Genomic DNA, 24,742 nt, shown 5'->3' on the forward strand with positions numbered 1-24,742 from the left:
GGAGTCAATTTCAAAGGGATCTAAAAAGAGAAAAATCTTAAAAATATGTTCATTCAATAATTCTTATAACTTTCCGTAACTCAGCAATATTTTTAGAAACTTCTGTCAAAAATTTTTGAGAGTAGAACACACATCTGTCAAATCTAGGTCAAGCTTCTATTCATTAAACTCCAGGTAAAACCAAAAAATATCAGGGATAGCTGTGTGGAACTTTTATTACAACTGGGGGGTAAGATTTTGAAAAAAGAGAATTTACATTACGGCTAGGTATTCTGTTTTATTTTAAATAAGACGTTGGATACAGATGGAAGACACTCCACTTGCAGTTTCTCAAAGACAGGAGGTGGCAGTTATGTAGTACAACAGAGAATCAGGGCTAGCCATGTACTGCTAGCCTTTTCTAGGTTAATGCAATGTTATTAATTAGTGAATGCTTTTCAGTTTAATGGGAACAGTGGAACTTCTGAGCCACTGCCCCTAAAGTTTTAAGTTTTTAATGTTTATGAAAAGAGATTTAGCCCACTGAACATCCATCCTTGGTCCTCACAGTTATCAATATTTCCATCACTGAGCTCAGAGAAAAAAAACAGCTTGTGGGTCAAAGAGTATAAAAATTGAGTACAAAAAAGTACTAGAAATTACTGCAGATTTCTTTAGAATGAAATGAGAAAAGGAAAGAAACATCAAATTAGCTCTTTTACCACTTACAGGATATTCGTTGCATACAGCAACAAAATATTGGATATATAGGTAGGATCAGAGTTCTTTGTTCTGAGAAATCCATAAGTGATTTAAAGTTTTGCTTTTCCACTTTATCTTTTTCCACTTTTTTTTTAAACTGTGAAATAGCAGGAGGGTGAAGTGCCCTACACATCTCTCGCCCTACAGCTCTTTCGTGTCTTTTAAAAAAAATCTTAAAAAAAGGACTTAATATAACCTGAGTTGCAAATTTTAATGGTGTCCTAACCCAAAAATAGGGTGTATTTACTTCTAAAGAAAGCAGAAAATAGATGTCAAAAGATGTTAGGAAGGAAAATCCAAAATTGCAAGCAAATGGTTGGGTTAGTAAACAAAAATGAAAACAGAGAAGACATATGAGACATCCACACCTTTTGTCAAAACAGAGGTGTTGGAAAAAATAATATTTGTTTAAACACAGGCAGTAAATGATAAATAATCAAACACTAAAGATGAATCAATTTTTACTTTGCACCTGACACTGTATGACATTGTATCTTTTTTTCTTGTACTTAGAGAGATTTCAAGAAGAGGTGTCACTTGAAAGTTTAAGTGCTATCAGTTGGTCTGGGAAACATCTGTTTGAAGGAATTGCTCTGCCTCTAAATTTTTGTCTGTTGCTGTCATCAATTGAAGTCTCATCTCTCATCTCCAAGAATTACAAGCCAGAATTATTGAAGCTAGTGTGAAGGAAGATGGGAAAATGTCCACTGTGCAATCCATCATTTGCTTTTTTTAGGTACTTTTAGATGTGAAAACTTATTATCTGGTACAGAGAAGTACTGCTGAAAATATCAACGTATATTCTAAATTTGGAAGAGGTAAAAGTGTGGGGGATGAAATGTTTCCGAGAGAGAGAGTTGGGCACAACAACCTTTCACCTTGAAACTGCAGTGCAAGTCCAGTTCGCTCAAAGTACTAGAGATGATGTTTTGAAGACTTTCCTATAGCTTAGCTCCCTTGGATACCAACTCTGACACCCAGCCCTACCTTACCAGAACCTCAGCTGGTTATAGCTCACAACAAGCCTTGTATGGAGGAAGGAACAGCAGGAAGCCTCCTCTTCAGGGAAGATGCAACATTTGCAAGTCAGTGTGAGAAAACTCATAAATTGCATTATATCTGCTTCATAAATAATCTGATACTTCTGAAGACCTGTATGTCCTCTGACAAATGCCAAACTCCCTGTTATAAATATATCCAGTGGATTCACAGATCTTTATTTCAGGACTCCTTACCATATTTCCACTGGCTGTTTGAGCCCTTTTATGAATTTCACATGTGTAGCTTGCTGTAAACCAACTACTTCTCTGAATATTTTTGGAGGCTGCTTAAAAATAGCCTCAGAAGAGTTATGAATCACTGATTAAAAGCATAAACACTGAACTTTAAAACTCAGAATTTACTTATGGTAAGATCCATGGAAAGCTAATGCTTCTCAAGCATGAGAATAGCATTCTGCAGGCACCACCTATTCCTAGACCAGAGAAAAGACATTCATTTATGTCCCTACAGCACTTCATATTTTCAAACTCTTCTGCAAACATTACTAATTAATCCTCATCTACTCTTGCCAAATACGCAATTGTATTAAGAATTGACCTAACATAACCTTAAATGTTAAATGAAGCAACAGTCTACAGAAATGACAAAGAAAAACTATTCGATCAAGGAGCTGGGAAGCATTCAACTCACTGTTTCATGAATATTTATTAATTTTCAAGGTATTAGCTAAATTGGTGACTGATTGGAGTGCTAGGGCATTGCAGCTATACCAGAGGTAAGGCTGGTTCACTAAACAGCATCTCTTACCAGTGAGGAACTCTGCAGCATGCTGTTTCCACAAAGATGAATTTGATTTAGCGACAATGGTCTCTTTGTTAGTGTTTACAGGTTTAAAGGATTATTGAGCCCTTCAGATTTCAAAACAACAAAAGATCCTAGAGGATTTTATTTTAAACTATTGTTTATTTGCTAAAACATGAGTTAATGCAATTTTTGGATATGAAATACACAGTGCTGAGTACTCTATTGCTAAAGTAGCATAATTTGAAAACTGAGGTTTAACAATGGAAACACTAGGATTAATCTTTGTCTCTCGTTCAATTTGTCTTTGAGAAGCAGAACATGAATCACCTCTGATCTTTAAAAGGCACATTCTCTTGTACTCTGCAGCATACTAATTGTATGAATACTATATTTCACTGAATATTGATGAGGAAAATGGTATAGGCACAACTCAAAATTATTAAGTACAAACCTCAGTTTAAGCAAATGTATTCTATAATTTTCACCTTGTTGAAAACCAAATATAAAATATACCTAAGAGATACAGACAATAGCTAAAATACAACTACATAGCTACAAATTCTATACACACAGTAATTTAGAATTGCCATCTTTATTTTCTTTCACACAGAGTTTTCCCGTGTTTTGAATTAATGGTGCAAACAGAAATTAAGCTATAACATCCTGTCAATGTTTCAAAGTTCTGTATTCATATATCATCGAATTCATGACCTGGCCCAATAATTAGCCATACCTGTTTGCTTTCCAGAGAGATTACTTTGAAAGTTTCTCTATAACATGCTATCAGGGGGAAAAAATTCTGAACATATTGGGAACATTTATGGTTTTCTGGAAATTTAAACACTATATATTATAACTAAATCCACTGCTTTAGCAGCTTTTCAAAGCTAGACTTATTATTTGGTGGGTGTTTTTTTTGTTTTGTTTTAATATTATGGCATAGCCAAAGAGGATAACTATCAACTCCTCTACACCTCTTATGTGTGCACCATTGTATCAACACAACTCATACAGAAGCTCCTCCCGAGTAGCAATATGCCTCTGTTTTCCAGCGTAACAGATAAAGGAGTAATAAAAATTAAAATAACAGCTACAGCAAATAGTGCAACTGGCACTGTTAAGAGAAAGGTATGCTCTGATAACAGAATTGTTGATATGAGGGCAAGGGCAGTGGCTTTATGACAGTGTAGGAGTAGAACATGAACGAGTCAGCTGAACTTTACACAAGCTGATGCCATTATTAAAAATCATGGAGTGATTTTTGCAACAATAGTGTAATGGGATCAATGGTTTCCAGATATATCTTCAGAAAATTATTATTGATCTTGGTTATCAACTTCCATCCAGTTTGTTTAATGCTACTGCTTTTAAATAATAATTTTGTCTATAGAGATAATAACTTCTGGTTAGTTCTACTGAACTTCTGACAGACACAATTTCCCTTTTATTCCACGACATTTTTCAAAAAGGTGTCTTTAGGCTCAAGTTCAACACAGGCTAGGACTAACACAGCATGTGAGACACTCCTCTTAAAAAGAAGCTCCAACTCTAAGTCACACTGGCTTTTATTGGTTCAGCTATGGAAAGACCTCCCTCACTTGCACAAATTTCTCATGTATTTTGTCTTCTGTGAATGCTTTCCCCTCTATATAAAAACTCTTTTCTTAGATGAGGCTTTCTACCTGCAAAATCTATAGAAGGAGAACTAATAAAACATAAGTCATAGACAGAAACCTTGAGTGGTCAACTGTCCTTAAATAAGGGCCTGCATGTTATGCATACTTGAAACAGATGTTCTGTTTGTGCACATCTGGATTTGTGTTGAGAGTGTCTTCTTCTGCCTGCTTCCAACTGTGGATAAGAGCCAGGGTAAAAACCAAGAGAAGTTCACAAACTCTGTGTTCCTGATCTATCTGCATGTAGTCATGACATCATTACTGTGCTTAATTAGCATTAGCTATGAGTGACTAATGTTACTTATTAATTACTATTAAATGCACTAGGAGCCTAAACCTGGAAAAAATATAGAGGGTTAATCTCAATTAAAGATAACAGAATGGTGTAGATCAAGGAGGCAGGGAAACAAATTCCAAGGTGTCAGTAATCTATTAGCTGGTTTATAATGTTATATAACAAGAACTGTTATAAGATATTCAAGTTCCCAGTATTAGAATAATAGAATCATAGAATATCCTGAGTTGGAAGGGACCTACAAGGATCATCAAAGTTCAGTTCCTGGCCCAACACAGAACAAACCCAAGAATCACACCACATACCTGAGAGCACTGTCCAAACATTTCTTGAGCTCTGACAGGCTGGTACTGTGATTGTCTCACCTCCCCTCCTCCCCACCCCTTATTTACCTATTCCTCAAATGTCAAATTTTTAAATGTGCCAAAGGGTCACTGACATCCCAGGATAACTGCGATTATGAAGGAAAGCAGTGAGATTGCTGTAAAAGGATGTAGTACACTGAAGCTAGTGGAGATGAAATAAAGCTAATCATGAAGATCAGGTTAGAGAAATAGGTAGAATATACTGAAATAAAATCAACAAGAAGAGAGTGCTAGGATTTAGAGGAAGTGAGGGAGTATAATCGGCAGACAGGAAAGATGTCTGGAATTTTTCTTTTGCATTATTATTTTAAATATCAATCTAAAAGGATATTGTGCAGTGGCTCATGTGTTTGTAATTCATTGTCTGCTACTTGTGTTTTAACATGAGGGGTCAGGAATCAGTCTCCTGCACTTCCTTCATGACCCTGTCTGCATCCTTGGGCACACCACTTTACATGCCTTCATTTCCTTATGAAAGATACATTACAAAAGCAGTATGCAGCATTTGGATTTAGGACTAATGATTCAGATTTCATAACTAATAAGTACTGAACATGCAACCAGAATGTTCAAGGTTTCTTCAAAGCGCCCACTTAGTATCTGAGCTAAACTCCATCAAGGAACAGGGGGGAAAAGACCCTGGACAAACCAGGAAGCTGCTGACAGGTCTGTTTGTACAGGGGTGTCTCTGTTCTTTTCCAATTCACGATAGTGTGTCACTACTTTTTCACTAAGCCATCCTCAGGAAAAAGAAATTGTGCTCCATATGTAGTTAAGAAGACAGTATTCTAAAATTTCCCTAACTCTTCTTGATTATTCCAGTGTGAACAGATCCATGATAAACACTGGACACGCAGATGCATTTCTAAATAGGTAATTATCCCCTAAAAAGCTAGAAATTCAGGGGTTTTAGAACCAATTACATAACTGCCAGTACAGAATCTCTCTTCATATACCACTAAAGTATTAACATCATCCAGCTATATAATCAATAATCTTAGAGTGAACCATATTCTCCAATATGCATTTTGTAAATCACTACTGATACTTACATCAATGCTCACTTACACTGTGCATGATCCCCTACCTCCCAAAATTTTAAACATTAAAAAGGACATGAAATTTAGAACATAATTCTAGGTTTCTTAACACAAGAGCCTGTATTGCAGCTAATAATGACCCAGAAAAAGACTAGATGATGAAAAATCAGCATCAGGGAAATGCAGTTTTGATGATACATAGATGAGCACCCATGACCAAGAGATGTTGCTCTATAAATCCATATGGGTGGCAGTGGGTGAAAATCGATAGCTGAATCTTTATTGGCACTGCAGCAGAACTAGCTGGATTTATGGCTCAGTAAAGATGGGTGCAGAAGCACCTCTAAGGCTCAGATGCTGCTGGGTAGCTCCCCTAGGGAAAAGTCCCACATCAGGAAGCTTCACCTGTACCAGGATTCCTACTGCCTTGTGTTGTGAGGGCTTAGACACTAGGGGCACCATTCACACATCCTCTGTCACCTAAGTTGTATACCGTGTTGGACAAAACAGGTTTTAGAACCTTTAGTCAACCTGCTGCATAATGTCAGATGTGCTCTGAAGGGAACAGAAAAAATTCTAGGCGTGGCAAATCAAAGAGAACCTATCTAAATTTTCGGAGGAGTGGAAGAAAGGTATAGCATGCCCCAGTTTTTTTAAAGGTGATCAAATTTCATTGCACAGGTAGAAAAAAAGAAACCCACTGATACTAAAAGACTGAGCTGGAACCTGACACAGGACAGGAAAGGACATATCTCTGCTTCAGGACTGGATTAATTTGACAGTTACTTTTAAATGTGTGTAAAGCATTTGAGACCTGTTTATAGGAGTGTGTTCATGAAGGAAAGGTGGCTGTGGAAATGAAGACTTAAAAGTCCATCCATTGCAAGTTTTGGGTCATCATCTAAACTAAAAAAATGGCTAGCTGACAGCTAGCTATGAAGCCTTGTAGAGGTGCTTCTTTCCCAAAACAGAATGACTTGTATCATTTCAATGCAATATTTTTCCCCAGGCACTTGGGGAAAATGCTTACCACATTCTTTGTAGTTTGAAAATTTTGCAAAACACATTTTGGGCTGCTTAAAAAAATTAAAAATCTCCAACCCTGAAATTAAATCTTCAAACCCTTAAATTTAAACTCCATATATGCCTAGTTTCTGTTCCCTTACTCTCTTAACAGATAATTTTAAACCTGAAGCAATTACAGTGCATCCCTTTGGTGATGTTCTCTAAAGGAATGTTCTTTTCCTGTCCTCTCCACCAAGCCTCAAAAAAGAGGGAATTATATATGTACACACACATATGTATATAAACATATATCTCAATAAGCATTTATAGCTGTGACAAATTTATTCTTACTGTCAATTTAATACATCTGTTTTCAATTTGAATTTGATATAGAGCCTGGTGTTTTCTATTAGATCATATAAACAAGTGCTTGATTTAAAACAGGATTATTTTTCTTCACAGAGATTGAGGGCAGCAACAAACATCACTCTTTCTGGGAATACAAATGAGGTGGTAATTCCATTAAATATAATGATTTAAATAAGACAAAAAATAATTAAAGAATTAAAAAAGCTTGTCCACAGGTCTGTTCTGTCTACTGATCTGGACAGAAATTGTTCTTGCATGACTGACTCTTTCTAGTGGATTAAACCAAAATGAGACATATTTCATTTTTCCAAGTGTGCATGCTTGGAAAGATCAATCAGTTTGCTGTCATTAGCAGTACTGATGTGAAACCCAAAGCAAGGCAGGCACTTCACTCTATTGGTTGAAGTTCACTTTCTGTTCTAGACTTTTTAATAGCTTCTTAGAAAGACAAAAAAAGGACATTTTCCTTTTCTCTAAACTCATATTTTACTTTTATAAAAGAGGATAACTGCAAGTCTGCAGATGTAGTTTGTAAAATAAAACCTTAAAGGATTTGAGTGAGAGCATGTCATCTGACAGCGAGAGATTAGGGCCATAATCAAATTTTAATAGAAACAAACCCACCCTCAAAGAAGTAGCACATTCCTAAAACCGAATGAGCTCATCTCAGAGAGCGTATTTAATTTGTAAAGCATACCTTCACAGAAAGGCAAAGCATTGTAGATTCTGACTAATAGACACCTTGCTATTCTGTCCAAAAAGCTGGCCCATGTGGGAGGACTGGGCTGTTACTGAGTACTACCACAGCAGCCAGCCCTCCAAAAGCACCTAAGCAAACCTAAGGTACCTTGTCTTATTGAACCTCATACAACTGGCTGTGCTCCATGGATCCAGCCTGTCCAGATCCCTCTGCTGACTGTTCCTACCCTCCAGCAGATCAACACTCCCAACCAACTTAGTGCCATCCGTGAACTCAGTAAGGCTGCACTTGATCCCCTCATCCAGAGGATCGATAAAGATATTAAACCCAACCGGCCCCAACACTGAACCCTGGGGAACCCCACTAGTGACCAGCCAACAGCTGGATGTAGCTCCATTAAACACTCTCTGGGCCTGCCCATCCAGCCAGTTATTTACCCAGTGAAGAGTGCAGGCGTGCAAGCCACGAACAGCCAGTTTCTTCAGGAAAATGCTGTGGGAAGCAGTGTCAAAGTCTTTACTACAGTCTAGGTGCACACATTCACACTCTTTCCCTCATCCACCAACTAATACATTGCCACAGAAGCAGATCAGGTTGGCCAAGCAGGACCATTCATGAATCCATGCTGCCTGGGCCTGATCCCCCGGTGGTCTTGCATGTGCCATATGATGGCACTCAAGATGATCTGTTCCTTCCCCAAAACCGAGGTGAAACTGACAGACCTGTAGTTCCTCTCTTGCTAATCAGGCTCTGAAAAATAAAACTTCATGCACATTCAACCCAGACAGTAAATCATTTGGAAATATATGATGATGGAATTAAACTAAAATTCAGCCTATTAGGAAGAATGCTTTGACACCACCTGTGCCAGGAATAGATCTGCTGATTTGTAGTGATTTACAGAAGCACTACTGTTGATGGTAGACCATTTGTGATTCAGAGAGGGAAAGGGAAATATGGAATAAAAATACAGAGACAAATGAAGTGTGAATAAGCTAGAACAGTAGTGAAATTCAAAAGGAGAAAGTATTATCTATTTGGTTTCTAGTACATCCCATTTTAATATCAGTATCTGAAGAAATGTGGCTTCCATTAGAGCATCTGGTAAGAAAGGCACAAATGAGATTTATGACCTGGTGTTTTCTTTTTTCCCCCCCACTAATTTTCAAGAGATTATGCAAAGGAATAAAAATAACATTAGAATCTAAGCAATTTATAGCAACTTGCTAAGTCACCTAGCTGATCTCATCCTAGAAAATGACAAGTCAAATGGCAAATGAGTTAGAATAAGAGTTGAAAGATCTTGAAACTTGAATAAACCAGGAATTTTGTTCCTGTGTCTAGATACAGAATAGTGGTTTACATGGCTCTACAGAGCATCTTTGAATGAACTAAGTAGTTTATGTTTACACAAGAAATGGTGAGAAACAACATGTACACTGATTGCACTGCAGCAGGCATGAGGACAGATCTTCTGCAATCAAAATGAAACAGAAGGGCTCTGAGAATTTCACAGCTTACTGGCCTCAGCTCTCTGGCTGTCAATCTACTCCATGACACTGGGGCCTAAGTAACCATTTGCCAAGAAAGCCTGGAAAAAGTTCTCATCAGTTCTTAGATCCAGGAGGAAAAATATAAGCACTTGCAAACCATGGTATGTATTTTACAGTGGTTACAAAGTATATATGAATAGCATTTTCTCCTAGTGAAAAACCTCAAACAAATAGAAATAGCTATAATGCAAAATAGACATCTAACCCTTCCTCCAATGTTTTGTAGGGTTTTCTTTTTGGTTTTTCTGAAGCTTCATATTTTCACACCTAAGATTCAGATCATTATGTTTCCTGATGTAGCAGATAAGATGTAGAAATCCAAACTTTCACTCAATACTTCACATTGGACTTTCAGCCACAAGTGTAGTTATGCAAAGGCTTCAGCTTAAATTATTAAACACTATTTCTTATTTTTTAGGGGTACTTTAGCTTGATAAAACAATTTCGGTCAGCTCAATAAATTATAATCAGTATTTTTATTAAAGGGAATGTTTTCCATAGTAAAGCTAAACCAGTGGAAAAAAAAATTAAATGGGATTTTTGTTTGTAGGAAAAGGCAGTATAGCATATGAAATGTACCCAAACTAAAAGGCAGCACTTTGGAACTTTTATTTGGGAGTACAAAAACATTTTTACACACTCGGCTAGGACAAAAACATCTTTTCAGAATTGTACTGGTTTTAAGTCCCATGAAACCAGCTCAAATGGCTACATTTTGCCTTGCCTTCCAAAGGATGTGTTCAGTACAGAACCACAGAATATGCTGAGTTGGAAGGGACCCACAAGAATCATTGAGTCCAACTCCTGGCCCTGCACAGGACACCCCAAGAGTCACACCATGTGCCTGAGGGCATTGTCCAAACGCTTCTTAAAGTGTCTCAGCCTTGGTGCTGTGACCACCTCCCTGGGGAGCTGTTCCAGTGCCTGGCCACCCTCCGGGGGAAAACTTTTTTCTAATATCCAACATAAACTGTGTGGCCCTGTCACAACTTCAGGCCATTCCCTCGGGTCCTGTCACTGCTCACCACAGAGAGGAGATCAATGCCTGCCCCTCCTCTTCCCCTCAACAAGGGAGGTTGTAGACTGCAATGAGGTCTCCCCTCAGTCTCCTCCAGGCTGAACAGACCAAGTGACCTCAGCCACATACGGCTTCCCCTCAAGGCCCTTCATCATCCTCACTGACCTCCTTTGGATGTTCTCTAATAGTTTAATATCTTATATCGTGGTGACCAAAACTGCACACAACAAAATAGGCTTGGGTTGGTTGCAATTTTGTTGTTTCTGGAATTGGGATGGAAATGGAGAAAAGATGAGTAAATATGAGTTAGAACAACCTTATGGACTTCTTGTACCACACTATGATCAGAACTCTTGCTCCAGGAGTAGTTCTGATGTATCACTTAATATTTCCTGAAAACTATAAAGCTGGTGTGTATTGAGCCAATCATGCTTTTATTTCTAATATTTTATACCTCATCTGTCGTTCATTGTGGCAGAGAAATGGACTCTTATAGGGTGGATGCAGAATAAAATAAAGTTTGCATGGATTCAAGCAAAGACAGTTTACCTTTGTGAATCATTGTTATTAGTTGTATTACAGAACAGAAAAGTGACTGAACCCCTGAGACCAATAGCTAGAAAAATAAAATTCTGGTTTACTCATGAACGTGTTATTTTGACTCTGGAATATGCTTTGAGAGAAACATGGATCTCCACATATTCATTCTTTATAGAGGAAAACACTTCAAGTCACATTTTTGCTGGCTACAATGTTTGAAAAACCTTCCAATGTTGCAACACGAAACAGAACTTTCCACATTCCCAGTGCATATATGTCAGAAATATCAATAAAAGTAATTGTTTTGTTATTCTCGAGGGATAACTATGAATACTTTTACTTTATACATAATTTATAGACATATTAATACAAAGCTAGCAAGGCAAGACATGAAATGAGACACATACATCCAACAGGTCAGTAGCTGGAACATCTCATTTCCGTGTTACCCTTGAGCTAGGACACTGGCATTTTATACACTTGTTCAGATGAGACTGATGTGCAAATTGTAAAGCTTACAGTTAAGGAAATGAAGGTTATATAACATGATGAGGTGCATTTATCAAGTCATCATAAATGCATTCTCTGTATGGCAGGTGATTAGAAAAATGCTAATTTTAACACTGGAGATGTTACATGGTACATTGTGCATTGAGTTGCACCAATCTGTCATTCAAACAGCAAAGGAATAGCACCAAAACACTATGGCTTATGTGCACTTTGACTTTATAGGAAGTCTAAAAAGAAAATAAATCTCACTCATTAAGATGAAGTATCAAGTTCATATGCTTCTAGTGCGAATTTGCATAATTTCTGTTTTGAACTTTGTGCCTTAAGAAAAGCTATGCCACTGTTGTTGAAATAGACGAGTTTTATAAATAACCTTTTCACGGAATCATAAATAATTAAGGTTGGAAAAGACCTCTAGGATCAGTGAGTTAAATAATTAACCCAGAACTGCCAAGTCCACCACTAAGCCACGTTTCCAAGCACCACATCTACGTGTCTTTTGAAAATTTTCAGGGATGGCCATGCTACCACTTCCCTGGGCAGCCTGCTCCAATGCTTGACAACCTTTTCTGTGAAGAAATTTTTCCTACTATCCAATCTAAATGTTCACAACTAATGGCACAACTGGAGGCCATTTCCTCTTGTCCTACTGCTTTTTACTTGGGAGAAGGGATGACCCCCACCTCACTACAGCGTCCATTCAGATTCTTTTGAACAGATGCATTTATTTGCAGATCTTCATGTACACATTTTGTGATAAACCAGAAGCATTTTACCAGAAAGTTCATAGAATGAATGAATTACTGACAGCTGCCACATTCACACAGAAAGTGAAGTGGCTATTACAAAAAAAAATGACATCAGGAAATAAAGAGCATTCAGGACTTTAAAGCCCATACATCTAAAGTATAGTAGAAATTTACCAAACAAAAAGGAATTAAGTGTAAGGAAATTCATACCTGGAAACCAATTTGGTTAACTTCTCTTTTATGAGATATGAAAATGCATAATATTAATTCACAAGCCTTTTTTTTTTTTTTTTGGTCTCCTCAGTGCTTCCAAAGACAAAAGTGAGTTGATTGACAAAGCTTCAGAAATTAAATCAGATAGCTGAGAAGTTTCAGGACTTGTAACTCTATTTAATGTTTCCACCAATAAGTCTGCAACTTTTATGTAAATTGACTTAATATTTAAGCCTACTCATAAATCTGGTCTGCATAAAAGGTACTTTTAAAAAAACCACTCCAAGCTATAAAGCCTACCAACTTTAGTGAAAACAATATGCATTTAAATAGTCCTGCAGCTCTGACATGAAGGCTGTATTTTGTTTCTGCTTGTTCATCAGGAACAGAATTGGCCCTCAGGGATCTGATCTTTCAAACTTGCTTAAAGTCAAACACATGAAGAGGTCCACTGGCTTCAGTGGAACTACTCATATCCCAAAAGCTAAGCACATGCACAAATCCCTATCATCTTACAAATGTGCAAAACCAACACAAGATCTTTGTGTGGGTTTGCTCCCAGCTGATGATGCTTTCAATGAAGGAGAAAAGGTACATTAGATTTGTGTAGCATGGCTGTAGCACATCTGAGGGCTGAGCTAGAATTGGATCAGGTACTGTTATACAAAATACAGAAACCTGTTTCTTTAGCTCTCTATAGGACACATAGCTGTGTGGTGTAGGGATAGACAGAGACTGCTTCATTACACCATAGAGCTGAGAGTGATGCTGCTGTGACCTGCCGGGTGCTGATACAGCACAGCAACAAGTTCACACAGGTTTAATTTCCAGACCTGCTGAAGGAACAGGTCCTTGCATTAAAAAAGACTCAAGAATGGACCATCGGCTCAGTTTGGGAATCAGCATTCCTTAGATAATTTGTATTACCCAATAAAAAGTACAAATTATGACATACAAAGATTAATGAAATGAGATGCCTTAAATCAATCAACAGTCAGGCAAATTTCAAAGCAAAACCAGACAAATGACTGATGGAAAAGTATAGATGAGCAGACAGTTTTGGACTCTTACAATGAATTTCTACAACTAAATCCATCAGAAGGAAAAGAGGTAGAAGGGATTAGAACAGCACCAAATTAAGCCAGTAAAGTTAAAAGGAAAATAAGGACATTGAACAGATCTATCTCCAACTGATGCTGTTACATTATTACACAATTTTTCTGATGTAATTACAGTTTTAGGACAGACATAGAAGTGAACACTCTTATATTTGAAGCAAGGAGGATTTAGAGCCACGGGACTTAAATTAACCTGAGGCTGAAAGTGAAAAACACAAAAGACTAACAAGAGCCTATATAAAATAATGACAGCAGGAACAGGATAGAAATAAATCTCCCACCAACAATAACACAAAAGAGAAATAAAAGACAGATTTCAAGACTGGCTCACTCAGGCCACAGTGAAATAGCAGTAAAGGCAGCGTGCAAGTAACCTCTGATCCTGGCAAATCCCGTGCTCACACAGCAATGAAAATTGTTAAATGGAAAGATGTAGTAAGAATTGTGGAGCTTGGTGGAGGAATGCACCTGCCTGCAGGGAACAGCCTGGAGGTTGATCTGCACAGGCACAGTCCTCTGCATAAGTAACAAGCTCACCGGTACACACAAAAAAATTCTCCTATATTTCTGTCCAAACAGGTACTAAATGCAGGTACAAGTGTAGGAATCTCATCATACTCTGGACCCTAACTCTTTTATGGCCTTTGAGACCCCCACGTTTTTCACTTTGATTAAAAGAGAGGCAATAATGGTGGCTGGTTGCATATGATCTTTCATTATCATTACATATTCATGGGAGAAGCAGTAGTTTTCCCATCCTAGAAAATTTTTCATACTTTAACAATTTCCCCTACAGCAAGATTACTTCAAGTCCTTTCAAAACTTTTAGGAGGGCCAAAGGTAAAGACCAAATAGCCCAGTGTTATTCGTTGGCACATTTGGATTCTGCTTCTGTTATAAACATATGGGACCCTCCGTAAGAAACTTGCTGTTTTGAGGTGTCTAACTCTATACAGAATATCTATTACAAACCATCTCAAAACAAATACATTCAGGTGAATATACAGACTGATGAGTCGTTCTGCAAGAGAAAAGCTTTGTCAACAAATAACTGACCAGCTACAACTTAAGCGTGTCATAGTCTCTCTCTAGTTTTATGAACTAGAATTAAAAAATTAAGGCTATTACAACACATCTTTAAAGACTGACACTCTGGGACATTTTCATGCCAGATCTGCCTCTCAGGTTTGCACTAGCACTGTCTGTCATGTTCAATCAGACGCTTACAAAAATCATCCAAAGGTGAAGCAACCCGTGCATCCAAAGGTGAGCATCCAGTGCAACATAACGCTGGTGGGAGATACACAACAACTCTGCAAATGATGCTGTCAGAAGACAGGATTATCTAAAAGACAGGATTCTATGTATTGATATACATAGGGTAATTTTTCCTTAGCACATTATATAGAAATAGATAATCTGTGTCCGTGATAAATGCTTACTTAATATACAACATATTCAAATCGCAGAGTCATAGAATCGATTAGGTTGGAAAAGACCTTTAAGATTGTCGAGTCCAACCTATGACTAAACACCACGTTGTCAACCAGACCATGGCACCAATTGCCACATCCAGTCTTAAACACCCCCAGGGACAGTGACTCCACCACTTCCCCGGGCAGCCCATTCCAAATTCCGAATCTGTTTTGAAGGCTAACTAAACAAATGGCGCAGCGACCCGCAAGAGCCCCGAGCCCCGGTGATGCTGGCGGGTGTCCGGCGCAGCAGCACCGCCCGGCGCCTGGCGGGAGGCTCCGGCCGGGGCGGCGAGGGTGCCTCATCCTCTGCCAGCGCTGCCGCCGCGCTCCTTCAGCCCTGCGAGTTACGCCATGCAGGGGCGACCTCTGCTGTTCCTTTTGTTTTCAGAACTACAAAAGCGGGAAAAAACCCCCAGCAAAACAAAACAAACCAAACCAAACCACCACTTTCCTTTTGCGGAGGAGGAGGGGAAAGAGCCTTTCGACATTCTTCCAGTGTATCGCAAATTATCTTCCCCGATCCTCTCTGCTAGCTCAGTCTGTTGTCCTCAATATTAGACATCTGAATACGAGATCATTATTTGAGACAAATATATGGTATTTATATACAAGTATTTACATAGCAGATGTCTTATTTGGACTGTGAAAACAAAAGAAATGAAATAACTTGTCTATACTGAAGGCAGTTAAAGAACTTGACCAAAAAATCCAGTTAGCTAATATTCTACATGAGCTGGTGATTTCAAATCATGTCTTTTTTTTACAGGTTGTACTAAGAATGACATTTGGGCATGATGCAGGAAATGAAGTTTTTACAATCAGTGCTAATGGTGAAACCTCTCTGGATGTTCCCTTCATACCTCCACAACTTGCAGAGTACAAAGAAGCCACATCTCACACTGAAATAATATAACAAATTCTGCTCTATTTTTTAGCAATGGAAAAAAACCCAGCAGCACAGCAGCAGTGTTCTCCACTCCCCCAAATAACCAAAGCTTTCTCATTATTTCTGTTTAAAGGTGTTTTGTTGGCCATCTAGAGCAGCCTTCTAAAAATTTTTCTCTTTCTTTGCTATTTTTATTAAAATTTTAGATAAATTGGGCAGGAAACATTTGCATGCAAGAACATAAACCTAGATTCTTTTTAATTCTCTAGTGCATTTAGAAAATTATCTAAAGGTAACTCCAAGGACTTCTCTACATTCTTTTTAAGGAGGTACCAAACACTAAAAACCACCAGGTTTTAATATAAAGAAAGGATCACGACTTCCTTTTTTCACTTAAGTAGATAGGCACAAAAGTTTAAGGTCTTTTCACTTTCAACAAATTTCTTTCACTGGCCACCAAGGAAAATGAAACAAAAGAAAAATAAAAGGAAAAAAGGAGAAATATGTTCTATCCATTTTCAACATATCTTCAGTTATGTGAAAACTTACCTTTGAACTTCTACCTTAAGCACAAAGTATTAATTTCCCCTTTAAGCATAAAGCATTTCCAAAAGCCAGAGTAGAAAAATGTAATTGCTGTGCCATCATTGGAAACTATGCTCAAATAGAAACTTGACTTTGTTTCACAAAAATCACCTGGTGTTTAAAGCCCGAAATAAAAGGACAGTACCATCAGCATTTATATTGACAAGAATGTTCCTAAATGCCTTATCAGGGTGATTTAATTTTCCATCTGTCTGCTGGATTTGCTTTGCATGAAGATCTGGACACATACAAGAATGTGTGTGTTTTCTTTTTCTGCCATACTACTAAGAAAGTAACTCAGGATCACAGAGCAGCCTTTTGCTGCAACTAATCCCTCCGGATCTGGCCGAGCCTTTCAGGCTGTGCTTCCTGTCTCAACCCGCCTATGCGTTCTGAAAGCAGAATGAAAAAACCCAAAAATTTGGCAAACAGCCATTAAAAAACCAAAAAAACAAAAAAAACCCCCCAAAAAACCCAAAACATTTGCTATGCAGGTCGAACTTCAAAGAATGTTTAAACCCCCCCCCAAAAATGAACAGTGCAGAATTCTAGTTATTCCTTGGCTTCAACACATGGTGTCAGGGTCTTTTCTAGGGTCAGATTTGAGCCCTCAGTAGTGGGAAACCCCAATCTCTCTACAGCATAGGGAAGAAACTGCAGTGTTTACATCATCAGAGTTAAAACAACTTCACTGAGGCAAGGCTAAGGACCTGATTATTTTTCCGTATGAGCAAGAGTTGATTTAGAAATCCACAAAATAAACCAAAAAGCTATTTTTTACCTCTCAGTTAAGATTATCAGTAAGTTATTTTAAAAGTATGATTCTTCTCAATATTTAAACCCAGTAGTAGTGACTAATAGATGTGAGAACCACATTTACTATGAACATAATTACCAACAGATCAAAATCTAGGACCAGACTGACCACCTCTTACACACAGTGGAGACCTTCATGTTTGCAAATTTCAACAGATTGAGATCATCTATACATGCGGGCAGCAGAGTAAGGAAGGATGCATGAACCTATACTTCTATCTTGTCCCCTATTTTAACTTCAGACTGCTATATGCAAATATAAATGACAAAGTCTTCAAAGCATTCTACAGACCTCTACAGGCCACATGCTGTGTTTAGGTAAATAGGCATCTATCACATCATAGAAGTTATCAAATGACTGTCACTTTGTGAGCACTCCCATGAAGCATCCTCTTATGATGGAGAGCCCAGAAGATCTCTCTCTCTCTCTCTGAATTTATGATCTACCCATGCACACAGATCAGGCCAGCTTAGTCACAGCATGGGTAACTTCCCACCCCCAGTAATAGCAATAAAGCAAGCTCCACAATGCCTCAGAAGTCCCTAATGTCCATGGGATGTCAGTGCTAGCTTTTTCAACAGAACCCCTATTATTAGCCTGCTCCCTTCTCTCACTACAGAAAGAGAACACGACAGTAGGGAATTGACCAGACCTTACATTTCCACACACAACAGGTTGTATGTGCTCCCTTTTTATCAACATGTGGCATGTCAACAATAGAGGAGTTTTGGTTTTTTGTTTGTTTGGGGGTTTTGTTGTTGTTGATGATGGTTTTTTTTTTTTTTTGTTTGTTTGTTTTTTTGTTTGTTTTGGGTATTTTTTCATTTGATTGTGTTTGCATTTGTTCTGGTTTGTGTTTAATAGTGCCAAGCCACACTTCTGCTTCCTAAACGGGGCAGAACATTCTATTCATCTCCCACAGCAGCATAAATCTTCCTTCATTATTCTTTGGGAAAAAAGCAGACTTACCTTTTCCTGACCTTTTTTTGTTTTTCATGATAGGAAGGAAAAACAATTATTCTTGCTATGTTCTGAAGATTTTTAAGCTTACAGAAGTGTTTATGGATAGAATGGCTTTTATTTTGATTACATATTCTTAATAACAAAGAACAAGCATTAGCACTGCAGGTAATGCAAGAACGCAGCAGAAAAAAACAGGCTGGTGAATATGAGAAAATCGTATCAGCATTCCTTCCTCAAAACACAGGAAACACCTATTGTCCATACCACTTTTCATCATGGGCACTGAAGCAGGATTAGAAGAGTGCTTAACCAGACTATTTAACCTTCACTGAAAGACGTAGAGTAACCCAGAAAGTTCCCACTCTGTCACTACCTATGCCCCTCCAAACCATCTCCCTCCCATGGTATGAAATATAACTAGACATTTCTTTCCTTCCCAGTGATTTATTGTTCTGTAGATAAATTTAATCCTCCCCACTGTCTCCCACATAGTTATTTTGCAAAAACTCGGACCCAGGAAAGACTTATTAAAAGGAATATAGATTTGCTATTATAAAGGAAGATAACAGCCCTACTGTCCCTACAGCTGCCTTCAGAGGGGTAGAAGTTCACTACACATTGCATCACCACGTATTGCTCTGTATGTCTCTTGGAGGTTTAAGATTAAAGTACTCCTTAGCAAAACAGTAAATAAATAGTGGCAAAGAATTGTGATACACACATATTATGCCATTTTACATAATAGCCATAAACGTGTGTTCTATACCAGAGTCTCTGGTACAAATGGTATAAAGAACAAAACAGTGCCATTTTTTGCTTCACCTTTAAAGACAATGAGACTTCTTAATGCTGCAGAAGTTTTTCTCTCTGATGAAAAAGGAACGGGCTATTTCCTACAATTGCCAAAGGGCTGAGATCTGCCAAGGAGGCTCATTTTGCTTGCATCATCTTAAAGGAATGATCCACCAAGGTATATACTGGCCAGCACAGCATCTGGAAACTTTTCAGCTGAAATTGAATGCCAGAGCTCACTGTGGCAAAATATAAGAAAGCTATTTACAATGACACATATGACAATAAAGATCAGAGCATAGTTTTGGCACAGAAGAAAATTCAAGCCTTAAATTTCTTTATGTTTGCCAATATCTGGTTTAGTACAATTATTCACTTAACAAGGCTTTTATTTATTCATTTCAAGAAAGAAGATAATGGCCTCAAGTATTTAATTACTAAGGCAGACTAAAGGGGAAGAAAAAAACTCCTTAAACCACATCTTAAAAAAAAAAAAAGGAAAAAAAAGATGCCAACCCACAAAACCTTTTCAAATATGCTCTTAAACTGTCCCAGAATTTTTTTTACTGATGTTTTATCCTTTCTCTGGAAATTCTCCTTCTGTTTCTCCGGAATATGTACAATACAAATTCTAGACAGAAACCTAATAAGCAAGTAATACACACCTACACAAATGTATACACAAGTTCATTACTAGATACTTCAATACTTATATATTCTGTGCCATGGAAAGCACACATTCCATGTACTTATATAGATAGATAGATAAGCCACTAGTTGAGTGGCGAGTACTAAAGAGGAAAATTATGTCTTGAAATATGACTGGGTGATTATATTTAGACTCTGAAAGATCCACTGAAGGGGGAATCATCTGCTTTACTAAGTAAACTCCTGGAATAAACACTGGATGTACGGTATTCCGTCTGCAACCTAGCAAATCATTGCAGTGTAGAACATTGTGTGGATTATGAATGTGCATTAAATTAAATATTGTTACAGAGTTTTTTGCCTGCCTTAGGATGCACTCAACACTTTCCTCCTTCCTGTCTGACAATACGTTGCCATGCTATAAAAGCCCTAATGCCCATTTCAACGATTAGCTGTACATCAGCATTACTACTTCAAATCCACAAGTTTCGCATCAAGCATTAAATGGGATGAATATTGATCTGCTAAAGAGGATTTATTTATTTCTAGCTCTATCCAAAGATCAACTACTAGCAGCTTTTGGTGGATCTGTTGAGCTCTCACAGCACAAAGCTACTGCATACATGACACCGGACTTGACATTTCAGTTCTGGAAGAAAACCAAACAGTAAATTCACTGCAATAATCCTAGATAAATGAGATGATCACTGGAAAAGCTGAGATAGTTAAGTGGTCTATCAGAAAAGTCCAAAGGATGATATTGAATTGTTGCTACGTAGTAACCTCTCTCATGACAACATGGCACAAGATCACCATATCAGATGCCAATATCTTTGCCTTAAAAAAGCACCATGTCTTTAGATTATCTTGGAACACTTCACAATTATGTTCTGAGCTGAAAATTTTATACTCAGTATGAGTATAATCAGATACATATCAATATCACAATGTTTACCCATTCATTCCTTTTTTGTCCTGTTCAGTCAATAACACACTAATAACTGTATAATGCATTCAAGAAACACAGATATCTATTTCAACCCTCCCAGCACAGGTAGGAGGTTTCTTATCATGTTAGAGCTGTCCTCAAAATGTTCTTTTCGCTGTATTTCTGTAGGGATCACCTTTTACTCTTTGGCACCGATAAAGTAGGAAAACATACAAATGAGTGGATGAGGACTGCAAGCAGTTTGGAGATGAACTGGTGAGTTGCCTTGCCTTTTATATTCAGATGGCAAGGGTATAAGAGAATGCTATGTTTCCACTAACTTTGACAAGGAGTGTTTGAAATGCCAGTGTAAGAAGCCATGAAATTTTTGGTGTGTCACTCATACACAGGAAGCTGAAAAAGTCAGTCAAAACATTGCCTCAGTGCTATGATTTCATCAAGACATATCATTTCAGTAGCTAATAACATAGTTCTAGTCATCTGTTAAATGTTTCACTTTTATTTATCTGGTTCCTCTGCACCAACTTTCCTGTATGGGAGTATTACTTTAAAGAACACACGGAAAAGAAACAGAAACAATGACACGCAATGAGAATATTTGCTGCTATTAAAGATTGCCTCATTTTTGCCTTCTTGTAAGACCACAGTTCTCAAAAAAATCCTTCCAAAAAAACAGCAGGAAAAAACCTGTGCAGCATGTTATCAAGACCAGATCTGAAAGCTGAAAACCAATGCTTTGTTTTGTTTGCTTGAACTCTGTGAATTCCTAAATGTCCTTGCCACAGGTAGCACTCAGTTTAATTAGGTTTTTGTCTGTAGAACAGTGTCTGCTTCACCAAGGCTAGAGGACTTTGGACCAGTTCCAAGTGTCAATGAAAGAGGAACAAAATGTATTTCAACATTAGCGCTGCATTTAGACAAACTCAAATAATCTAGTTTGTTGTTTGGGTTTTTTAAAATATATCTTCCACTTCATCTCTATATAAAAAATAAGACAGGCTTTTGAAGACAGCGTTTATATGGTCAAATATACTTCAAATGCAGAAGCTTGTATTATTTATAAAATCCCTTAAATGAAAAACCTCAAAAGAAATCTAAAAAAGTAATCTGAAATCTTTCCACGGTAATCTCTGCTTGGTTAAATATCTTTAATGGGATATCATTACTGCAGAGCCCACGCAAAGTTTTCTCTTCCAACAGACTGTTTCATTCTTTTGGAAAAACAAAACGAAACAGTATAACCATAAGTAAATAGTGTTAGGAGAGTCAGTTATATGTTGCCTGAAGCTTTCAGGCTATTTGTATCTGGAACACATGAAATGACACCAGATTCATATCCTGAGAAGTAAGAATCTTTTTCCTGTCTTTCATATTCTCATAACATGGCTCTTTATAAGCTACATTCTAGGAACAGTGTCTACCTTTGCAACATAATTTGGTCAAAAATTAATTTGAGTCACTAATTCTTTCAATTTTTTCTCCTACTATATAAATTTAAAATAACAGAGTGTAGTATAAGGAAAACTTACATAAAAATATAATGTCTCTAAATATTTCTGTAGTTTGTTGGGAGTATCCATCAGAAGGAAATATTAGAAATATTTGCTTAACTCTGGTTTACGACATAACGCTTTTACCTAACAATAATCCCTTTCTTCACTAACACTTCATAACACTTACCAGTCTGAAAAAGATTGCACTGCTTATGGTTTGAATATAACAGCAAAATTTCAGGCATGGTGAAACTCTGTATTCTTTTATCCTGACAGCGTCCTTTTTTTTATCCAAAAGCATCCTTTTGACATCCCTATGGTAATTTCTGCCTCTGCAACTTGCTGTACTATTTAATTAAAAAAGGCATGAGCTCTTTCTTCTTCCTGCCCTTCCCCCAAACCCTTTGCACTATATTCCCAAGCTATTGAAAAATTTTTATTTTATTTATGAAAAATATTGCTCATATTTTTAAATTATTTTATGGTGAGTTTAAAATCAACCTTTTTATACTTCTCTCTCCCCCCCCACCCCTCTAGATTTACTTCCTCATCCTTAGATCACATCTAATCTGCATGCAGAAAATGAAAAAACAAAGATGCCATAAAGCAATACTTGGTGTTGAAACAGAGACACTGGTCATCCTTGGAATAATCACCAACAAGGGTATGACCAAAGGCCAAACTCTTCTGCAGAGCTTCCACCAAGTCATGTGAGAAAGAACTGCAGTGAGCTATTCATAACAGAGCAACTTCTTCAGGCAGCAGCGTCTCCCAAATGTGCCATATTAAGATGTAAATCACAGATACTTCTGCAAGTCATATTTCCACACAATAGAACATTTTCTCCTTCAGTAAAAAACATCAATTTATGTAACTTTATGTGCTAATTAGGAATTTTGTGAAATGTCAGCCTGTCCCATCCCATCTTCCCACTCCCAAGTACTCAGGTTTTACAGAATGATCATAATCCAAACAGCACTATATGATAAACTCTGTGTAATACATACACCACATGAAATACAGATGAGGATTTTTTTAACGTATTGTTCTACAAATCACAGATTCTAACACTGCCTAACAAAACTCCTAGCTGCATAGAAGGATGCAATAAACCTCTCTAACAGTAGCTGATTTGTATGCAACATTGACCATAAGGGTAACTCTTCAGTAAACCTGAATCTCATATATAATGCATAGCAGCTAATAAATCATAGTAAAATCAGGTGGCTTAAAGCCAACAATACCCAACTAGTAATGGAAAGGAGGGAAAGATTTATAGAGAAACAGACTCTGTCTGGATTTTCCTTTAAAGAGGCTCACACAGTACAGTGGGAAGATCTTGCTGTGGTTTCCAAGTGGACGCATCTGTGTCATGCTGACTCACTTCATCCTTCCCCCAATATTGCTCCTCACTTACCGCAGGTGATGCCTCTTCTCCAAAATCATCTTCTTTGACCTTCCACTGGATTTTTTTGCTTATCAGCTCCCCAGTATTTGAGCTGAAAAGGAGAGAACAGAGATCAAAATAAGATCAGAGTATTGTTCCTGAAGTTTCACAAAAACATCCCACACTAGATTTTAAACTTAAAGAAGAATACTTAAAAAGAGCCTCCTACAACTGGCTTCTCAACCCTCAAAAAGCCATGCTACGAATTATTCAAAGTGTCACACATTTCCCAGATTCAAAATCCAACTGTATAGAAGGGAGAAAAAGTACTTCAGCGTTTACGATGGGAAGAATGTTTTTTTTGCTTTAAATATCAAGTGTAAAACTGTTCTCTCTCTTCTCATTGGAGATCCAGGAGAGCAGGATATTAGAGACGATTGCTACTGCACAGATCTGAGAAAATTCTTTTCTTGTTGTTTTAGAACTTGTCCACGGCAACCAGAGGCACTTAGCCAGGCAAAAGTGTCAGTGCAAAGATAAGATGCAGCACTTTCATGTTAAACATGTTTGCAGCTTCATCAACAGATAGTGCGATATCAACTACATATATGTAAGAACTAGCACAATACACTTATTTCTTAGGAATCACATTCTGAGGGCCTATATGTACACATAACTAATGCTGAAGTTCTTCAGGTCTCAGTTACCTTTGTGTATGTCATTTGCTCTGACTAAGGGGAAAACAACTCTCTTTGTTTTGTTTGGTTATGCTAGGTTTATGGTTGTCATTGCTGGGACCATCCTGATTCAGCATTTATCTTGGGAAAACGGCAGCAAAATTTCTAAATCAAATTAAAACCAACCCCCCACTTCTCTGCACTAAAAAGCAAATTACAAGACATCTACTTGTGCCACGCTTTTAAAGCCGGTTTTGTTATTAAAAATATCCCAGTGTCAGACTGGTACCACACGACAAAAAGCTTCTTAAAACTAAAAGCATCTTACAACATGACGATCCAACGCACAAATAAACCAAGGCCACGCTA

The 24,742-nt window shown here is 37.6% G+C and overlaps 1 long non-coding RNA gene across 2 annotated transcripts in view; it reads right to left on the reverse strand.

Annotated features, from left to right (window-relative positions):
• LOC104697132 overlaps window positions 1–24,742 on the reverse strand; it is a 558,345-nt gene that overhangs the window by 167,619 nt on the left and 365,984 nt on the right. For both annotated transcript variants that reach the window (XR_005601785.1, XR_005601786.1), the window contains one exon: window positions 23,727–23,808. This is a non-coding gene — a long non-coding RNA (uncharacterized LOC104697132). The remainder of the gene's footprint in view (window positions 1–23,726; window positions 23,809–24,742) is intronic.

The sequence above is a fragment of the Corvus cornix genome, chromosome 4 (genome assembly GCF_000738735.6).
Source record: "Corvus cornix cornix isolate S_Up_H32 chromosome 4, ASM73873v5, whole genome shotgun sequence".
Classification (NCBI taxonomy): Eukaryota; Metazoa; Chordata; class Aves; order Passeriformes; family Corvidae; genus Corvus; species Corvus cornix.